This window comes from Apium graveolens, chromosome 8, assembly GCF_009905375.1.
Source record: "Apium graveolens cultivar Ventura chromosome 8, ASM990537v1, whole genome shotgun sequence".
Taxonomy (NCBI): Eukaryota; Viridiplantae; Streptophyta; class Magnoliopsida; order Apiales; family Apiaceae; genus Apium; species Apium graveolens.
The window spans coordinates 34,500,732-34,521,525 of NC_133654.1; positions in this window are offsets into that span (position 1 = coordinate 34,500,732).

A 20,794-nucleotide genomic window follows, 5' to 3' on the forward strand; every position below is an offset into this window, starting at 1 on the left:
CATTCAGCTTAGCGTATTCAGTGAACTTTTGCCCAGGTCCTCCCTTCTTGGGGGTTGAATCAGGGTTTTGTTCGGTTCTAGGATATTTGTCCTTTGTAATATATTCTAAATCAGTTTTCCACTTCTTGCCTCCAGTGAGCTCATTACTTACTACGGTCTTCCTCATACTTTCTTCAACCTTGATATACTTCCCTGCCCTCTCTTGGAGCTGCAACATGCTTTCAGGGGGACGTTTGGCCAAGGACATCTTAAAAAACTCGTCCCTAGTTCCTTGTTGCAGTGCTATCATGGCTACCTTATCATCAAGGTCCGGGACTTTTAAAGCCTCCTTTGTGAAACGATTCAGGTAATCTCTCAAGGATTCCTTAGCTCCCTGCACAAGACTCATAAGAGATGCTGAACTTTTCTCATGGACTCTTCCACTGATGAATTGCTTAATAAAAGCCTGACTTAATTCTCTGAACGATCCAATGGAGTTTGGGGGCAAGCGACTGTACCATCTTTGAGCCATACCCGACAGGGTTTGAGGGAAGGCCCGACACTTTATAGCATCATTCACGGGTTGCAGCAGCAGTGTATTAGAGAATGTCCTAACATGATTAGCGGGGTCTCCCGTGCCATCATAGGCTTTGATAGTGGGCATCTTGAATTTTCTTGAGATATGGGCATTCATTATCTCTTCTGTGAAGGGTGGAGTTGGATCATCAGGATCTCCAAGGGGAAGGAGATTGCTTGGATCAGTTCTTGGGATGACAGCCCTTCTTCGTACCGAACCATCCAGGTCTATGACAGGAGGAGGATTTCTCCCCCATGAGGTATCTGGGGTCTGGTGGCCTGGTGAGCCTCCAAATCGCGCCTCAGCCTTTGGATTTCAGCCTCATGAGCCCTGATCCTTTCTTGCACTTCTTGGGGATTCGCCCCTGGGGTGCTTTGAGGGCGTTGCCTTCCATCGGCCATTGGCTCTTTTCCAGGATGCCTCCTTCTCGGGGCCACTTCATCATCCGAAGATTCGGAGTCTCTCTCAGTGTAAGGACCAGAAAATTCCCGATCCTCGGGGATAGGAGCCAAACCTCGTATATAGGGGGGCGACTGCCCTCGTGCTTCACTTCGCCCAACATATCCACTTCCTCCAACCTCAGGGTGAAGGGGCATCCCATAAGGGGGGTTAGTAGTAACAATAGTTGAATATTCATACCCGACGGGTCGAGAATTCACAGGTATATGTACTTGTTGGACTTGAGGATTCGTACCTTGAATAGTCGAGGGAGTTGTCCCTTGTGGCTGAGGTTGAGTTGCCCCTATCTGGGCTTCCCCCTGAGTAGATGCATAAGTTGAATGGGGAGGAATCTCCACGGTTGACAAAATCACATGGGTTGTCTCTAATGGTGTTTTTCCCTCTAGAGCTCTAATTGTTCTCCGTGTTCTCGTCATGGTTGTTGTTGTGATTCCCACAGACGGCGCCAAATGTTATGGATAAAATACTAAGGTTATTATTTGCTGTATTTATTACTAAGATTCGGGAGCTCAAGGCCTTTAATGGCTGCTCTCGTGTTTCGTAGCTTAATTCTGCCTTTACGAGATGCCTACGTATCTCTATGAATTAGAGAATCAAGCCAAAAAACGTAGTTCTGATCTGTGGGGTGAGGCCCCTTATATAGATGTTGGGAGTCCTTGAATTGGACTTGGTATAGGAGACTTGGTGGGCAAATCTCATAATTAGAATGGACTTTGGAGTCCTAGATAGTAGGAAACTGATTCCTTATCCTTTTAGGTCCCCTTGAGACTAATCTATAAGGATTTATATCCTTATCGGGACTCTTCTCAATAGCTGATTTTTCTCTTATTAATTAATTACGAAATTAATTAATAATCAGGGTTTTTGGGCCTTTTTTGTTCTATCAGGCCTGATCTGGTCCATCAGGCCTGATCAGCATGTTAACCTTTCTGGTCTGAATGTCATACATCTTCTTATTGGGCCTAGCAGTCCACACCTTGTACAATTAATGCAGTAAATAAATTATACTATCATAATTTATTTATCCCTATCATGATTAAATATGACCGTTTTATTTTTTACCACAAATAAGTCATGTAAAGAATAATGCCACGTAAGCATCATGGATTCCATCAGGATTTAATATCAGAACTTGACTATTATCAGAACTTAATGGTCATCAGAATATGGCTTTTGTACTCAAAAAGTGAATATCTTTTTCTGTGATTCTTCATACAAATACTGACTTGATTCTTTAGAGTTTAATCATCAGAACTTCCATCGGAACTTGTCCTCAGAATTTATGCAAATGACACTTAACTGTTTATCTAAAACAACTTAATCACCACTGTAATTTTCATCATTCATATGGAGTGAGATTGTGTGCATTTAGCAAAATATCAGATAAAGATTAAAGTCTGATAAACTTCAGTACATCTTAGAAATAAGGCATAACTAAGAAAAATGCTTAAAATCTGTCATCAATCATGAAGTCTACTATAGAACAAATTTATGCAAGAGTCCACCTCAACTGCTTGTGCTCATTTTATGCATCTTTTGAAATTCCTTTTTACTATGGCTTCTCAGTGTAAGTGAGTCACGACTGCTTATCAGAATTTATGTTGTTATCAGTGTATTTCTCCAGTAATCAAAGAATGTGAAAAGTCACCAAGAAAAATTTATTTGCTTTTCTAATGCATATTACTTAATACCAGTAATGCACTTGGGTCTTCCCTTTCACATATTTACTCTAGATCTCAAAGGAGTACTTGACTTTTATTTTATTTTCTTTTCTTTTCTTTTGATAAGTGAGGCTTATCAGCATTTAGTTCATCCTTAAGATTTACTGACATCAGAATTTGACAGATAAGAAGCAAGAATCTAGTTTGTGACTTAGTAATAAGATACACAAAGTAAATTCGACTAAGCTCTAAATCAGAATTTGCTTGTATGAATGAGTTTCCACATAAACAACTAATTCAAACATGGGATTTCTAGTATGTTAAAGACTACTAGGTCATCATCTAGCACATGTATCCTTATTGGATTGAATAGTCACAGAACATCCAAATCACTAAGCAGATTTAAGCACAGATCACATAGAGATAATACAATCTGTAAACACTGATCATAAAGTCTGATGCATGAGAACAAAAACTAAACAGATTTTGAGAAAGAACCTGAAACCATTCCAAGTTCATTTACCAATATTATAAAAGTAGCTTCACATAGTGGTTTTGTGAAGATATCTACTAGCTATTGATCTGTTGGAAAAAAAATGTAATTCCACTGTACCTTCATCCACAAGTTTCCTTATGAAATGGTACCTAATACTGATGTGCTTTGTCATTGAGTGTTCAACTGGATTGCCTGTCATAGCAATAGCACTTTTATTATCACAGTAAATAGGGATTTTAGAAAGTTCTAACCCATAATCCAGTAACTAATTCTTCATCCAAAGAATCTGTGCACAACCGCTTCCTGCAGCAATATATTATGCTTCTGCAGTTGATGTGGAAATTGACTTCTGTTTCTTGCTAAACCAAGAAACCACTCTGCCTCCAAAAAATTGGCAGCTTTCACTTGTGTTTTTCCAGTCTATTTTGCATCCTGCAAAATCTGCATATGAGTAACCTATTAGCTTAAAATCTGATTCCCTAGGATACCACAATCCTAGATCAGCTGTACCATTGAGGTACTTAAAAATTCTTTTTACAGCTATTAGATGAGGTTCTCTTGGAGCAGCCTGAAATCTTGAACAAAGACAGGTAGCATACATGATATCAGGTCTGCTTGCAGCTAAATAGAGTAAATAGCCAATCATACCTCTGTAGTTAGTAATATCTACTGATGCTCCAGTATCTTTATCTAATTTGGTTGCAGTGGTCATGGGAGTTGAAGCAGTAGAACTGTCTTGCATTCCAAATTTCTTGAGTAGATTTCTGGTGTACTTGGATTGACTGATGAAAGTACCATCTTCGGTTTGTTTGACTTGAAGTCCCGGAAAATAACTCAACTCTCCCATCATACTCATTTGATATCTTGACTGCATTAGCTTGGAAAATCTTTCACAAAGCTTTGTATTTATGATGCCAAAAATGATATCATCAACATATATCTATACCAGAAGTAAGTCACTTCCATGGTTGAGGTAGAATAAAGTCTTGTCAATTGTGCCTCTGTTGAATCCACTTTCCAGAAGAAATTGAGCTAATGTCTCATACCATGCTCTTGGAGCTTGCTTAAGGCCATTAAGTGCTTTGTCAAGCCTGTAGACATAAATTGGGAAATTTAGGATCTACAAAGCCTGGAGGTTGTTCAACATATACCTCTTCCTCCAATTCTCCATTAAGAAAAGCACTTTTTACATCCATTTGAAAGACTTTAAACTTTTTGCGAGCATCATAAGCCAAAAAAGATTTTTATGGATTCTAATCTAGCAACTGGTGCAAATGTTTCATCATAATCAATACCCTCCTGTTGAGAGTAACCTTTAGCAACTAGCCTTGCTTTATTCCTTGTAATTATGCCATCATTGTCAGTTTTGTTTCTGAACACCCATTTTGTACCAACAACTGATCTGTTCTTTAGTCTTGGCACTAGGGTCCAGACTTTATTTCTTTCAAATTCATTTAACTCTTCCTGCATTGCTTGCACCCAATCAGCATCTTGAAAAGCTTCTTCCACTTTCTTTGGTTCAGTCTGAGATAAAAAGGAATGATAGAGACATTCATTTGAAGTTACAGTTCTAGTTCTGACACTTGCTTCAGGATCTCCAATGATTAAGTCAGGTGTGTGTGCTTTAGTCCACTCTCTTACAGATGGAAGTTGATCTCTAGAACTGGATCCTCCCCCATGATCCATGCTGTCTCCATCAGCATTTTCTGATGCTCCCCCTGTAGTTATACTCTCTGAGAATTCAGAATTTGACTTGGATCCTTCAGAATTCGAAGTATCAGAGTTTCCAGAATTATCAGCATTTGGCTCATCAGAACTAGATAAATCAGAACTTAAAGAGCCAGTGACAGGTTCTGATGCTTCTTGAGAGTCTTGAGATGTGGTAAGATTTCCAGCTTGCTTCCCCTGGATAGGTGCATTTTCCTTTGGAGTTGTTACCACAGTTTTAATGACATTAAAACTTAATCCGTCAGAACTTATAGGATCAGGATTTAAGTCATCAGAATTTACAGAATCAGAATCTAATCTTCATTTTCAAATCTCAGCTGATCATGATCATTGAAATCTTCAAGACTAGTAATCTTATTATCATCAAAAGATACATTGATAGATTCCATGACAACCCTTGTTGTTAAATTGTAGACTCTGAAGGCTTTTGTGGAAAGTGGATATCCAACAAAGATTCCTTCATTAGCTTTTAGATCAAATTTTGACAGCTGTTCAGGATGAGTCTTAAGAACAAAACACTTGCAACTAAATACATGAAAGTATTTCAGATTTGGCTTCTTTTTCTTCACCATCTCATATGGTGTTTTTCCATGCTTGTTTATGAGTGTAGCATTATGTGTAAAATAAGCAGTCTGCACAGCTTCAGCCCAAAAGTAGGTTGGCAGCTTTGCTTTATCAAGCATAGTTCGTGCAGCTTCAATGAGAGTCGTGTTCTTCCTTTCTACCACTCCATTTTGCTGTGGAGTTCCAGGTGTAGAAATTCCTGTTTGATTCCATGCTCTTTACAGAACTCTTCCATGATTGAATTCTTGAACTCAGTGCCATTATCATTCCTTATAATTTTAACAGAATCTTTGACCAATTTATCCAGCTGTTTGACATGATCAGTTAGAGTAGATGCAGTTTCAGACTTCTTGTGCAAGAAATACACCCAAGTGTATCTTGTGAATTCATCCAATATAACCATAGCATATTTCTTCTTTGGAAAAGATATGACATTGACTGGACCAAATAGATCAACATGTAGTAGGTGATAAGGCTCAAGAATTGAGGATTCAATTTTGCTCTTGAATGAAGATTTTCTTTGTTTTGCCTTTTGACATGAATCACGAAGGCCATCAGGAGCAAATACTGATTTTGGCATTCCTCTCACAAGATCTTTCTTTAAAAGCTCATTAAATTGTTGAAATTTAAATGAGAGAGTCTTTTGTGTCAATTCCAGCTTTCTTCAATTGATGCTCTACTAAACAGACAGATTGTAGAACTATCAGAACTTGTTAAAAGTCTAGCTTCATAAATGTTACCTTGCCTGTAACCTTTCAGAACCACTTTGCCTGTAGTATTGCTTACAACTTCACAATGTTCTTCAAAGAAATCCACATGATAACCTCTGTCACAGATTTGACTCACACTTAGTAGATTGTGTTTAAGTCCTGAGATAAGAGCTACTGATTCAATGATGACATTCCCAAGATTAATATTGCCATATCCCAGTATTTTTCCCATGTTGCCATCTTCATAAGAAACTCCTGGGCCAGCTTTCTCCACAAAGTCTGATAGTAGGGCTTTATTTCCATTCATATGTCCTGAACATCCACTGTCCAGAACTAAGATGTTTTTCCTGTTTCCCTGCAATCACAAAGACCACTAATGGTTAGTTTTAAGGACCCAGACTTGCTTGGATCCTTTGGCCTTTTTAATTTTGTTAGCATTTGCAGCAGATTTAATATCAGAGTTTATGCTAACATGCTGTTTATCAGAACTTATATCAGACTTTGCATCAGACTTTATATTAGAATGAATTAAAGTAACTTTCTTCAAAGAAGGTTTTATTTGATAATAATCATAGTACAAACTATGATATTCCTTACAAGTATAAATGGAATGCCATAAACTACCATAATGAAAACAAGGATTTTGTGGCTTAAACCTAACAGACTGACTCTTAAATCCTGACTTAGGAGGTAAGGAGTTTATATTCTTATTCTTCCTGCAAGAAGAAGCAAGATGGTTACAGTTTCCACAGTTATAACATTTCTTTCTAGGAGCATTAGGAACAGGCATATAATTATTGCTTTTATTCACACCTTCCTTTCCATTCCTATTTTTCCTAGTTGCCTTAAACCTTGTTGACATTTTTAATCTCTTTCAGCTTATGCTTAAGCTGCTTCTTAGTCATTAAGCCTATGTTAACTTAAACTGGTTTATCCTGTTCTAATTTGTCAGAAGTTGACTCTGCTTTAACTTCTGTCTCAGTATCTTTCATCTTTTCAGAATCAGACTTTACAGTTTTTGCTACAAACTTAACAGGATTTACCTTTGGCTTAGTTGTCTGTTTAACAATAATTGGCTTAATTTGTTCAGTTCCTTTTTCACTTTTATCATCTGCATAACCTAAGCCCTCTTTCCAGTTTCCACTACTAAGTAAATTCTGATTTATTCTGCCAGAGTTAGTCCAAGTCCTAATAATCTCTCTTTCCTTTTCTAACTCAGTTTTTAGAGATTCATTCATTTTTAGCACTTCATCTCTAACATAAAAGGCATCATCTCTTTCTTTCTGAGTTTTATGGAACATAACTAACTCTTTTTCTAAATAATCATTCCTCTTTTTAAAAGCAAGATTTTTAGAAGTTAATCTTTCACATGTTAAAGTTTGATCTCTATAACTAATAAACATGGTTTTAAGATATAATCTCAACTCAGTAATATCATCAGTATGAAAAGCATAAGTTGTTTGAGGTACCTTTAACTCAGCAGCATCAGAACTGCTACCAGCATTTGCCATCAAGGCATAGTTCACCTGATCTTCAGAATCTGAAGTGTCTGTCCAGCTTTTCTTTTTTGTGACAAGTGCTTTGCCTTTGTCACTCTTTCCTTTCTTGCAGTCAGGAGATATGTGGCCTCTTTAACCACAATTTTAGCATTTGACATTTGAGTTATCTCCTCTGTCAGACTTTGCACCTTTGCCTTCAGACTTTTTGAACCCTTTCTTATCAGCACTTACACCTTTCCTGGAAAATTTCTTTCCCTTCCTAAATTTCTTGTAGGCTATCTTTGTGATACCCTTCACCATAAGAGCACACAATTTCATCATCTCTGCATTATCATCCATTTCAGGTAAGCTTTCAGTTTCTGAATCATCATCATCAGAATATGTTGATTCTGAATCAGACTTTATGATGAGAGCCTTTTTTTGCCCTTCTTTGAGATAGCAACTTCAGGAGATTCCTCCTCAGCCTTAAGAGCAACTGTCCTTGACTTTCTTCCATGTCTCTTGCTCCTTTGATCCATCTCAAGTTCATGAGTCTTGAGCATACCATAGATTTCATCAAGAGTAGTTTCATCAAGAGCTTATGGTAGTAGACTTCAAATCCCAATTTTCAGGAAGAGCTAAAAGGAATTTTAGATTTGAATCTTCAAGATCATATTCCTTGTCCACAAGTGACAGATCATTCAAGAGTTTGACAAACCTGTCATTTAATCATCAGCTTTTGAGTCAAAGTGCTCATACTCTTGAGTGAGTATAGTCCTCCTGTTCTTCTTGATTGAATTAGTTCCCTGACACCCTATTTCCAAAGCATCCCATATCTCCTTTGCAGTCTTGCAATTAAATACCCTGTTTGACATGACATTATCAATGGCACTATGCAGCAAATGCATTACCCTTGCATCATTGGCAATATATGAGATATCTTCAGCTGTATACTCACTTTTCTCTTTGGGTATGGTCTTTGCTGGTTGATCAGCAACTACAACAGAGAGCTTAGTAGGCATATGTGGTCCTTCATAAATTATGTCAAGGTATTCTGGATCTGTAGCTTCCAGAAATATAGCCATCTTCACTTTCCATATGGGATACTCAGAAGGTCTTAGTATGGGAACCCGAATAGTCTCATATCGACTATGAGTTTAGGTATTTTGAGTTTCTTGAGTTTTGGTGGGCTTGGTTGGAGTTTGTGCTTCTTCAGACATGATTGTTTGGATCTTTACTGTATGTGTGTTAACAGAAAGGCTCTGATACCACTTGTTAGGTCACACAACACTGTGGAAGGGGGTTGAATACAGTGTTTATAAAATCAAATCGATTTAACACAGGTATGTAACAAAGATCAAGTATATTGAACAAACTCTGTCACAATAAGAACTGTTATTCTCTCTCAGTGATGAACAAATATCACTAAGAGCTGCTAGGTTACAATGTATGATCTTCTCGATAATGATAACACATATAGTGTAAACCATAAGCTGTGTTTATATACTACACAGTTACAAGATATATTCTAATTGATATGGAATATAATTCTGTCTCCTAAAATATATCAATCAGATATCTTCTACAAGTCTTTCAGTCCTCTAAACCTTTCCATGCATATCTTCCTTTGTTTTAGTCTCGATCTCCTACTGCAAATCAGCTTCCTTCCTTAACTGTAAATCCTCCTGTACTTAAGTTTTAATATGACCTTAAATCCTGATATCCTTAAGTCCTGACTTCCAGTAAGTCCTGATTTCAGTAAGTCCTGATATTTCCTGTTTGTTAAGATCTAAAAACTAAACATGAAACATATTAGACATGATATCTCAAATATATCTAACATGTAATACCTCATCCAGTTGGGCCTGCTGCTTCGTTTGAACAAGCTCAATAGCATCCACTTTTTCTTGAATTGGTCTGATAAACCTCTTCTTGTCTAGTTTGTGCATCATATCTAGCTTATCAGCTGTTTTCTAAAGTTTATCAACCTTTGCATAAGTCTTGGAGTGTTGACCTTGTAGAGTTCTTGTACTGAGAGCAGTGACCTTTAGTTGATGCTTGAAGTCAGAACTTGTCAGCAACTCATCAGCTTTTGAGACATGTTCTGTCAGAACATGTGGGCTGGGAATAAAATCAGTATCATTCCATTTATATATCCACTCAACCCCTCTAAAGGTTTCCTCTCATGGAACTGGAGTAGCCTCTTCCTCAAACTTGAATAATGCCTCTTTTCCTGTAGGCACTATAGTGTTTACTGGAGCTGACTCTCCAGAACTTGCTAGAATCTCCTCATCTTCAGATAACACCAAGGTGTGTGTGGCTGTTGAAGACTCTGAATCAGCTTTGTCTAAATTCTGATCTTCAGTTCCAAGATCAAGAATTGGTGTTGTTGGTATCTCAGCCTGAAAAATTTGAGAAGTAATAGGAGTTGGCTGTTTTGTAGTTGGAGCTTCCAGATATAGAATAGTAGGTATATTCAAATTATGAATATCTATTTCAGCACTTGTCTCTTGTTCTTTAACATCATCTGTAGCTTTGATTGGAGAGTGAGGTGGAGAAATCATAGATTCTTGTACAGGTTCTGATCTGTGGACTTCAGGAATTTCAGATTCTTGAATCAGAACTTCTTCAGGTGCTGGCAGGGCTTCAATCACAATAGGTTCTGATGAGATCAGAGATTCCTGATCCCCTTCCTCAACGTCTTCAGCATCCTTACATAGAGTTTGTGCAATATGCACACCTGCTCTCACCTTCCTGAATTTTGATTTTCTAGATGGAGAGGTGACATGATCTGTATCAGAATGTGAAGACCTCTTTCTTTTCTGAACACTACTAGAAAAAGTAGAATAGACATCGCCTCAAAGACATCGGTTATTTCTGGCGCCGATGTAAAAGGTGTTTTAGACATCAGTTTTGAGCAACCGTTGTCTTTTAGTTTTATAAACATCAGTGTTTTAGCTGAACCGATGTTATATGTCTATTTTAAAAAAATTAATCAGCGCGCCTTCCCCGTTTTCCCCCCTTAGCAAATATTTCATTCCCTCCGTGTTTCCCCCCTTAGCAATTATTTCATTCCCTCCATGTTTCCCCCTCTATTTTTTGCCTTAGCCAAATTCTCCCCCCTCTGTTTCACACACATCTTCCTCTTTTCAATTAAAAATTAAACAAAAAACATTAAATTCATAAAACCAAAAACAAAAAACTCAAAAACATCTCTATTCACTCTATCCTCTCTGAAGAACACCCATATCACCTCTTTTCTCTCGAATCTCAATTACGCTCTCTCTCTCTCTCTCTCTCTCTCTCTCTCTCTCTTCACTCTCTCCTCTCTCTGAAGAACACCCAAAGTAATTTCGTCAATCACTACCGAGTTTCACTCCCCTAATCTGCATCGTAACTTTTATCCGATTCCATCTGTATTTTCTTGCCGACGTATCCCAATCCATCTCTACTCTTTTGTAATTACAATCTCCCTCTCTCTCTCTCCTTAATGTTATATTAATGTTTATATGTTTGTGCGTGCATGTATTTGATTTCGATATTATTGATTTTGCAAGATTTCGTGACGTTGATGGCGAATAAGAAAGTAATATAGAGGAAAAGAGCCTCTGGATTTGTATTTGTTGTTGCGATTCTTGTATCATTTTCGATATTAGCTAAATTGAAGTTAAATCTTGAATTTGGTAAGTTTTGAACCCTAATTTTAGAATTGGGGGTTTCAATTTGAAACCCTATTTTTTTATTTTTTTATTGGTTCTAATTAAGCTAAGTTGTACACTCTTTAATTGTAGAATTGTAAATTATTGATTTTTTAGGTGGATTAATGTTCAATTTATTCGATGATTTGACTTTTGTATTGGGTATTGATTGACATGATTATTGGTTGTAGTGAAGGTTTGTGATAACATGGCGAGTTATACAGTGACAGTGTATATATGGTACAAGAAGTAAAGTAGTGATAAAATTTAGAATTATAATAATTTCCAATTTATTGGTTGTAGCTAAGTGTTTAATTTGTTTATGCTTTGTGGATTATAATTTTGGAGATGTCGATACTCTGTTCTCTTATATTGTTGAGTTGATGATTGTGTGCGATTGATTGAGAATTTTGTTATTGTTGATTTTGTGGAGTCGGTATGAATCATTGTTTTAATATCCAAACACTGCAACTATAATATGTATGCATTTATCAGTGTATGTGTGTAATGAAGCTGTATGTTTGACATGATTTTTCGAAAACTAAGCCAGTTTATCCCCACAAGGGACAAGGGGTCGAGGCAGATCCTCTATGTCTTTAGGATACTGATATTAAGTCAATATCTAGCACAATTTAATGAAATTTTAATACTTTGTGTCATGTGTCTGCTGCAGTGCTGTGTGATGTTTCACACTTTTACTTAACTGGCATACATTTTTTCCCAATAACTTGCAAACACATTTGCCCTCAGATTTTGTAAGCATGTAAATAATTTTCTTTATCATGTTCTCCGCTCCTAATGTCAGAAATGGCTTGGATATGGAGAACTACACCTGGGGTCAGTCTCTGTAAGAGGTCACTATCAACATTCCAGTTCCTCTCGGAACAAAATCTAGGTCCATTTCGTTTGAGATGAAAGTGCTTTGTGCTTTTCTAGTTAATGCAATTTCCCATACCTTAACCTTTATCTTTCTAGGAAACATGTATTAATCCGTATTGATCCACAGTCTGACATACTTGCAGGGGGAGCTCTATCAACCAATAAAGCTTGATGATAGTATTTGGAGCCTGGGTAAGTCACCAAGTTTCTCGCGGAATCTGATTAGTAAAACACTTTCACATATCATATTTATGTTATTAGTAAAACACTTTCCATACTCTTTCAAGCAAGACAAAATGCAATGGTGGAAGTACTTGGTTAAAGGTGATCCGGAAGTAGACACTCAAAAGGTAGAGCCAAAGAGCAGCAAGCTATCTGATCTAGATGGAGAAACCTGATCAACTGTGGAGCAGGTGACTTCTTCTCTTCATGAGTTTTCGTTTGCTTCAGAAACTTGTCCTTATTAATTTTATGATGTTGAACAGCCATCACGTTAATCTGCATACTCCTAAACAAGCTTATATATTTTGAGAGTCCATTTTTTATGTGTCAATTACTTGGAATCTGCTGCCCCGGGGAAATTGATTTTTCTTAAACTTATTACAGATGCTTCGATGTATATTCTGCAAAATTTAAAAGTCAATAAATATCTATTAGTTACAACTAAACAGAGAGTAGGCTGTAGACATTTATATAATTCAAGTTTATCTTTTTTCAGAGTTTCATTATAACCACTGTAAGCCAAAACTGCATGATAAACTTAAACAAGCAACCTCTACCTTTTATTTTTTTTTCTAATCTGAAGCACCAAACGCTTACTAAGACTGGGACATATAGATTTCCGTCTTTTCAAACATAATAAATTTTGGTGTAAGAAAATCAAGGAGAATATTAATGGTTTCTCCAGATGATTTGGTCTACACTATTTGCAAGCATCTGCGTCTAGTTGCTAGATTTTCATTACCAACATACGAAACAAATTAAAGTGCTTAAAATGGCCATTTTGTCCGACTATCACATTATTTGATATCTTAAGACTATCAGTTGAACTTATTGTTTCAAGTTAGTAGCCCATTTTAAACAAGTCAACTTGGTTGTATATACTTTTAGAAAATTTTGAATTTATCTACTTAATAAACATGAAATTCTGCATCTGTAATTTCTTTTTAATGTTCAATTAAAGAACAGCTTAATTGGTTGGCTCAGTAGACAGATATTAAATAGTCTGCTTTGCTGAAAAAGAAACCATTAGCCACCCCCGCCTGGCTTCCTAAAGAATTTGATTCCTTGTCCGACAAATCTTTGCACCTAAAGGTGGCCTGTAAAATTTCCCTGACAAAACTTTTGACAATTTATGTACTTAAATGCTGGCATGGTTTGTAAATGTTTGTAAGACAAAAGGCTGATTCGGTCAGTTGTGCGCAATTATGTCTCATTGGTTCTCTATTTATTAGGACAACCCTTCAGAGAAAGATAGCAACCAAGGTACTCTTGAAGTTTCTAAGCTTGATTTTGCTGTGACAAATGATGAATTCCGGCAACTATTTGGTGTTTATGGAGACATCAAGGAGGTAAGATATTAAAAACTCTATATCAGACTTAAAAAAATGTATTTAGCATTTTAGGAAATTGACCAATTGCTTATGGATTGCAGATTCATGATGTTCCATATATGTCTCATCATAAATTGATAGAATTCTATGATGTTAGATCTGCCGAGGCTGCTCTTCGTGCATTAAACAGGAGTCAATTGGCAGGGAAGCTTGATCTAAGACATCCTGATGGTAATACAATATAACACCCCCAGATCCGGGGTCGGGGATCCGGGTCGTCACGGTCTTTCTTTCCACAATATCACTTCACTTAATTAATAATAAATAACCTTATGCTGTGACCCCACACTAACACACACACCACAACCCGTTATAGTCTCAGAGATGAAATTGAAATAAGTACAAGTCTTTGAATTCAAAATTTAAAAGTTATTACAACCCAAAATGATTACTTGATAAATTTACAGTTAATTGCCATTATCTGCCACAAGTTATAATTATACATAATTGATTCTCAAAAGTAGATGGTCTGATCTACAAATAGATCTACCTCTGCAGCTATAGCAGCTACAACATCATCGGGAAGACACGGGACGCTTCCCACGCGCTTGCGCTGGGTCTGCTGGAGTCTGGCCATCTTTCCTAACTGTTGTTGTGTGATGAAGAAATAAAGCAAGAGTGAGCCTTACAGCTCGCAAGATAATATATAGTGATAACAATAATATAAGTATCTAAATGGATACTTACTAGAATCTTTTATCATGCGTAAGATAATTACTTACTAGATATAAGTAAAAACAAGGGATGAAGTTACCAAATACTTCACTATACTTATATCATTTAAAAAGCTGCTTGAACTACCACTGTTCAAAGTATAATGAGCTTTCAACAGTTCATCAGATAGATGAGACTACAAGACAAGATTTGAATAGATTAAATCTTTGAAATATTATTAAAGGAAATGAAGTTATGATATACTTCATTAAGTTCTGATATATATATATATATCCACATATACATCTTCTTTATACAATTTCCTGAAAACCTCTGTCATGTAAAGTATGAACAGAATTGCAATATCCAATAAATTTGGAAAGGAAAAGAATTTGGCATAAACCAGATATCTTGCTGATCAGGCAAAGATACCCATAAGTAACCTTTTCTACTAGTAGATGGACGAATTCCCCACTGGGCATCACCCTGGTCGTAATAGGACCTTATGCTGGACTGCCACTCTGCCACTTATGCATTTGATGGACTCCCACTGAGCCACTTACACTATCATGGACGCCCACTGAGCCCATGTTGCTTATGCCGACTCAATAGATGGACTTACTTCCCGAACGTTGGGTAAGTAATCAATTTATTTACCAAAACTGCAACCGTGTTGCGAATATAAAATACACCACAGAGCCGGATCCCTCAGGTTTTGAGCGAGTATTTAAATCCCCTTAAAAAGGAAGATCTTAAATATAAAAATGAGTTTTGGGATCCGCTCTAACTTTTAAAAATCATTCTGAAGACTCGAAAATACTTTAAAGAGGGTTTGGAGTAAAGCTGATTTAATGAAGTAAATCAGTCCCCAGAATATTTAGAAAATGTCTGAATATTATTATTTAAATAATATTCCCATAAAGAATAATCTTTATAAAAATAATTGAAGTAGAAGTATTAAAACTTATACTTGAAACGAGTATTAAATAACCAAAGATATACTTATATGAAAGTACTATCTTTATTTGAATAATCGAAAATAAGTTTGATTATTGACACCTTATTCTTTAATAAAATAAAGAATATATCTCAGCAAATAATCGGAGTCATAGATCCTCAAATGAATATTCAAATAATATTAAATAATATAAACTGAGTCATAAGCCCTCGAATGAATATTCAAATAATATTCAATAAATAAAATAAAAGGAGTCATAAGCCCTCGAATGAATATTCGAAATAATATTCAAATAATAAAATAAAAGTTATCGAATAAACCTTATTCGATTTATAGTTTTGAAAACTATAACCATATATATATATAAATATATATATATATATATACATATATACAAAATCTACTCGGGATCCTCGACTCCCGGTTTTAGAAAATGTTTTCACCCTTGGGTCCCTATACTAAGGGTATATGCAAATTACCGCTATTCTCTAGCATAGGTATTATCAACTGAATCAACAGATATATATGGAAAGAATACGAAACAGGCATGTATATATATACCATAGCAGCATGCTTCAATATATTGCAACTTTTGCTAATTAATCAACATGCATCTATCGCAAGATAATGCATATACATATATACATCACAACAACAGTTATAACGGGTAGAAAACTTGCCTGAGCGACTTGGGATGATAAAAGGCTCGGGACGAGTCTGGTAACCTATAAACAACAAGTTGGAATTAAACCAAAGTCACTTGTAAATCTATACTTTAACTAACTTAGACTCTAACGCTAGTTTTGCGCTTACTGACTCGCTTAAGTCACTCGGGTACCCTCGGCTCCACCATTTTTAATAATTTAACCTTTACGAGTTTTAAGGCGATTCCTTCGCGAGTGTCTTACCAACTGCCTAACACACTTACCATAAATGTTTCATACATTAATTAACCCTTTTTGGTCTTTAACCTATGTTTCAAAGTAAGGCGAGGGGAAAAGTTTCGTTCGCGAAACGCCGTTACATGAAACGGTCGTTTCTCCTAAACCGTGCATCGTAATCGAACGAACTACATATCAAAACGAAGCTCGTAACATGAGCTATCTAAACATGGCAATGATGATAATCTAGCAGGGGGTTCTCCGGTCCTAATGTTATGCACAAAAACAGTCTACAGAAAATCAGACGTTACGACGGCTATGTTTACGCGATTTCCCAATTTTAAACCATTCAAAACCAACCCAATTCAACCTCAAATCCAACATACAACCCACCTCCATCCTTATCACATCATAACAACCCCAACCAATTCAATTTTAACATTCATACTTATGCCTAAGCTTAACTTTAACCATACTTAAGTTCTTTTAATCAAAACAACAACATTTACCATTCCATTTCAATACCATTTCAATCCCAAACTCTAAATCACCAACATAAAGCTACAATATCACCCTACTAATCAAAATCATCTTATAATACATAGGAATCTAGGGTTTGGAGATGATATACCTTCCTTGAAGTGGTGGGAGTAGCTAGGAAGCCTTAAGAAGCTTTGAGAAGTCTTAGGAATGCTTGGATCTTCAAGGAAAACAAGAAAAATTTCAAGTTAAAAACTTGAAAACACTATTCATTGTCTTCTTCTTTGATTAAATGAAGAAGATTGAGAAGGAATTGATGGCTTAAACTCATGATATAGCCCTAACTAAGCATGAAGATGATTAGGGAATTAACTCACCAATTTAGGAAGCTTGGATCTTTGATTTTGAATTTTCTTGCCTTTTGCAATAGTAAAAAGCCGAGAGCTCTCAAGAACAATGCCTTGGTTTCTTTTTGATTTTGATGAAGAATGAATTTGCTTGGCTTGGTTGATTTGTTTTTGTGTTTGATTTAGTCAATTACCTATTTGCCCTTGATTTTGTGTGGTTAAAAAGCCACCACATCTCCTTCCTTCCCATGTCATGCCTATGTCATGTTGTGATGTCATCCTTCCCTCTTTGTCCTCCTCTCATTGGTTGGGTGACATCACTCACTCTAATCCCTTTGATTAACTACCTAATTGTTTGCCTAATGACCGCTGATCTGTTATACGGTTCGCTTAACTTTCGTTCTCGTTTATCGTTTGAAGGATCATACCCGGGATCTTATTACTTAGGTTCCCGGTTCCCTTAACCTTTCTCAATACATTATATTCCTTTTTATGATCCTCTATTATAATCCTTTAATTTAAATCCTTTTTATCCTGTTACCTTATACTCAATTCTCTCCGTATCTAGTGGATTTCCGGGAAAAACCAAAGTGTTCGGAATTGGATTCTGACGATCTTTACATACACTCATATACCGTATAGAGTACTAATAAAATCTCAGAATATCCATAACAGAACCCCTACATAGTGTGGCATGAAAAGTTTTCTCATTCAGCTAAAACACTATTCACAAGGGTTACAAAAAGTTGAAAATTTTGGGGGTTATTACATACAAGGTAAGAGTGTACAGTATAAAATTTTTGTTGTTCAATATTTCTTTTTCCCGCACTTGAAGAAATTAGTCTTGTTGTTTTAAAATTAGTCTAGAGTTTGTGATATAGAACTATGCAAGTTGCTTCTAGGACAAAACTGGCACTAGATCAGTTCTAAAGTTTAAGTACATGCACAGTTGCATTTGTACTATGCTGTAACTTGTGATACAATCATACTGATTTTCTCTATGACGCATCAATTTATTAATTATTTTCACTTCTTTGGCACATGAAAGACTGTTATGCCTGTTCATTGTTGTACCAGGGATGCTTTTTTCTTTAGATTGTTATGTAAAAGTTACCTCTAAGAGCACTCTACTAGCCCTCTTTGAAAACTCCACTCCCTTTCTAAAAGAAATAAATAGAGAATTACAGAGTAAAGGGCAAGGAAGGAATTGGAAGTGGAATATTGAAGAATTTTGAATTCTAGAACATGCAGTATCTAACTACTCATATCTGCATTCTAGCTAAGTAGTATTGGAATTTATATTTTCCTTTTCTTTGTCAAGTACCATCGGGTATGCTGGTACAGTTCGGCATGCTTTAAAATTTGATGTGTGATTACTTCGTAAAAAAAAGATTGATGTGTGATTGCAAAGGACCATAATTTTAAGAATATCTTCACACTCAAAGTACAACTGTATTTAGTAACAGGAGCTGGTTCAATTTTCAGGGTCTTCAACGCATTAGGCCAAATTGCATTTGCATTTGCAAGGCATGCTATGACACTGGAAATTCAGACCACAATTTCATCTATTCGAGAGAAGCCCTCCAGAATTCAGGCCAACTTTTTATGTTTAGATTACGTGTTGCCGAATATTATAGCTAGTGCACAATTACATGTTGTACTTGATATTTGGATACTGGTTGATGAATCTATAGACAATTTGGTATTATGTAGTAATTGGTTTTGAAAATTTTTGGTTTGGCAATTTTTTTAGTTTGGCAAATTTTTTGCATCAGTACAAAATTGATGTCTATTAAGGCTTAATATATCAGTTTAAGTAGTACATAAATATCAGTTTATAAAAAAACCCGATGTTAAATACCACAACAGACAAAGGCATAAGAATACAGAACTGATGTTAAAGAGAACTTTAGACAATGTTTGGTTAAAAAAATGAAGTTATTAATTCTTATAGACATCAGTTCAATGACTATAGAAATCAGTTCTCAGATAGGAACCGATGTTAAAGGTTCAATTCACATAAGTTTTGCTTGAAAATCGATGTTATCGGTATTAGTAACATCAGTTTAATAGACAAAATGAAACATTTTGCTTATCTGGCATATGTTTAAATTGATAAAAATATCATATTATATTAATATATAAATAATAGATATGCATTAAAAATTTAACATCAAGATATAGATATCGGTTTCATACAAAAAACCGATGTTATATGTCCTCTTTCACATCAGTTTAAAAACGATGTTAAACGGGGGGTCTTTAACATCACCCACGAAGACATCAGATTTTTTCATTCATAGACATCGGTTTTTAGCCGATGTCTATTGACGTTTTTCTAGTAGTGGAATGCCAGAAGCTTCAGCTGCTTTCTCCTTCTGAAGAGTTGACTCTTCAGCTTCTTCTGTCACAGGTTCTGATGCAGGAACCTGGACCTATTCTTCCTCATCTGATTCATCTCTCAGAATCAGCCTTCTCTTTCTCCTTGGTGAAGATTGAGGAATAGATTTAGCTCTTGAGATTTTGGGTCTGGAGGATGTGTCAGATTTTACAACTGGCACCTTTTGAGATGTACCAGAGGTTGGTTTGGTTTTGGATTTGGGTCTGGACTGTGAAGTGCTGACAACAGGTGCTAATGTTGGTGGTTGTGAGGTAGACTGTGGTTGTTGAGTAGTGGATGGTTGTGATGGTACTACATCAGGGAATATGGCTGTGTAAGTGTCTGGGATAGTGTTGACAAAGAACTGTTTGACATATTGAAGTATTTGGAGAGGTCTTATTACTTCCTTCTTGTTATCAGCAGATAACAAGTAAATGCCCTTTTATGTAACTTAAAAGGTTCCATTAGGTCGCTGAACACTTGTGGCTTATCAGAACAACAATAACTATAAATTAATTGACAGAACCTAGAAAAATATACTACATTTGCATCTTCCTTCATTCTGTCACCAATATAGCCTAACACAATAGATGCATAATCAAAATGAGTCTGACTAAGAAGTGCATACCCTATTTGTTGACTCATGATTGGAATGGCATAGAAATTTGAGCATTTGTTAGCAAAAGTCTTTGTGATGCAATCAAAGAAGAAGCTCCATTCCCTCCTGATATAAGGCCTCTTCAACTGTCCTAGCTTGGACAAGCTTTTCTCATATCCCAAGCTTGCCATCATATTCTGAAGAACAGATTCTCCAGGTGCTGAGTTGTAAGTGCAGTTTTTAGGAAGATGAAGAGCCTTCCTCACTGTAGTAACAGTTACCAGATACTCATCTTCTCCTGATGAGAAGATGATGCTTGAAGATCCAGTTTCACCTCAATCATCATAGATTCCAGTCTTCCAGAACTCCGACACTTGTTTACCAGAGATTGCTTGAGGTTGGGTCCGAGCATACCCAATCTCACTGTGAGCCAAGAAATCCTGAACAAAGTGAAGTTCTGAAGGAGCTTCATCCTTGTTCAAGATAGCAGAGTAGTTTTTTAGGACAAACTTAGATCCATTAAAAATAACATCCTTTGGTTCCATTTCTGTTGAAAAATCAAGTGAAAAGTTTGTGTTTGCAAAGTGTTTGATAAAATGCCTGTAAGAGAACGTTATAAAATAAGAGTAAAAAAATAAGAGAGAGAGAATAGAG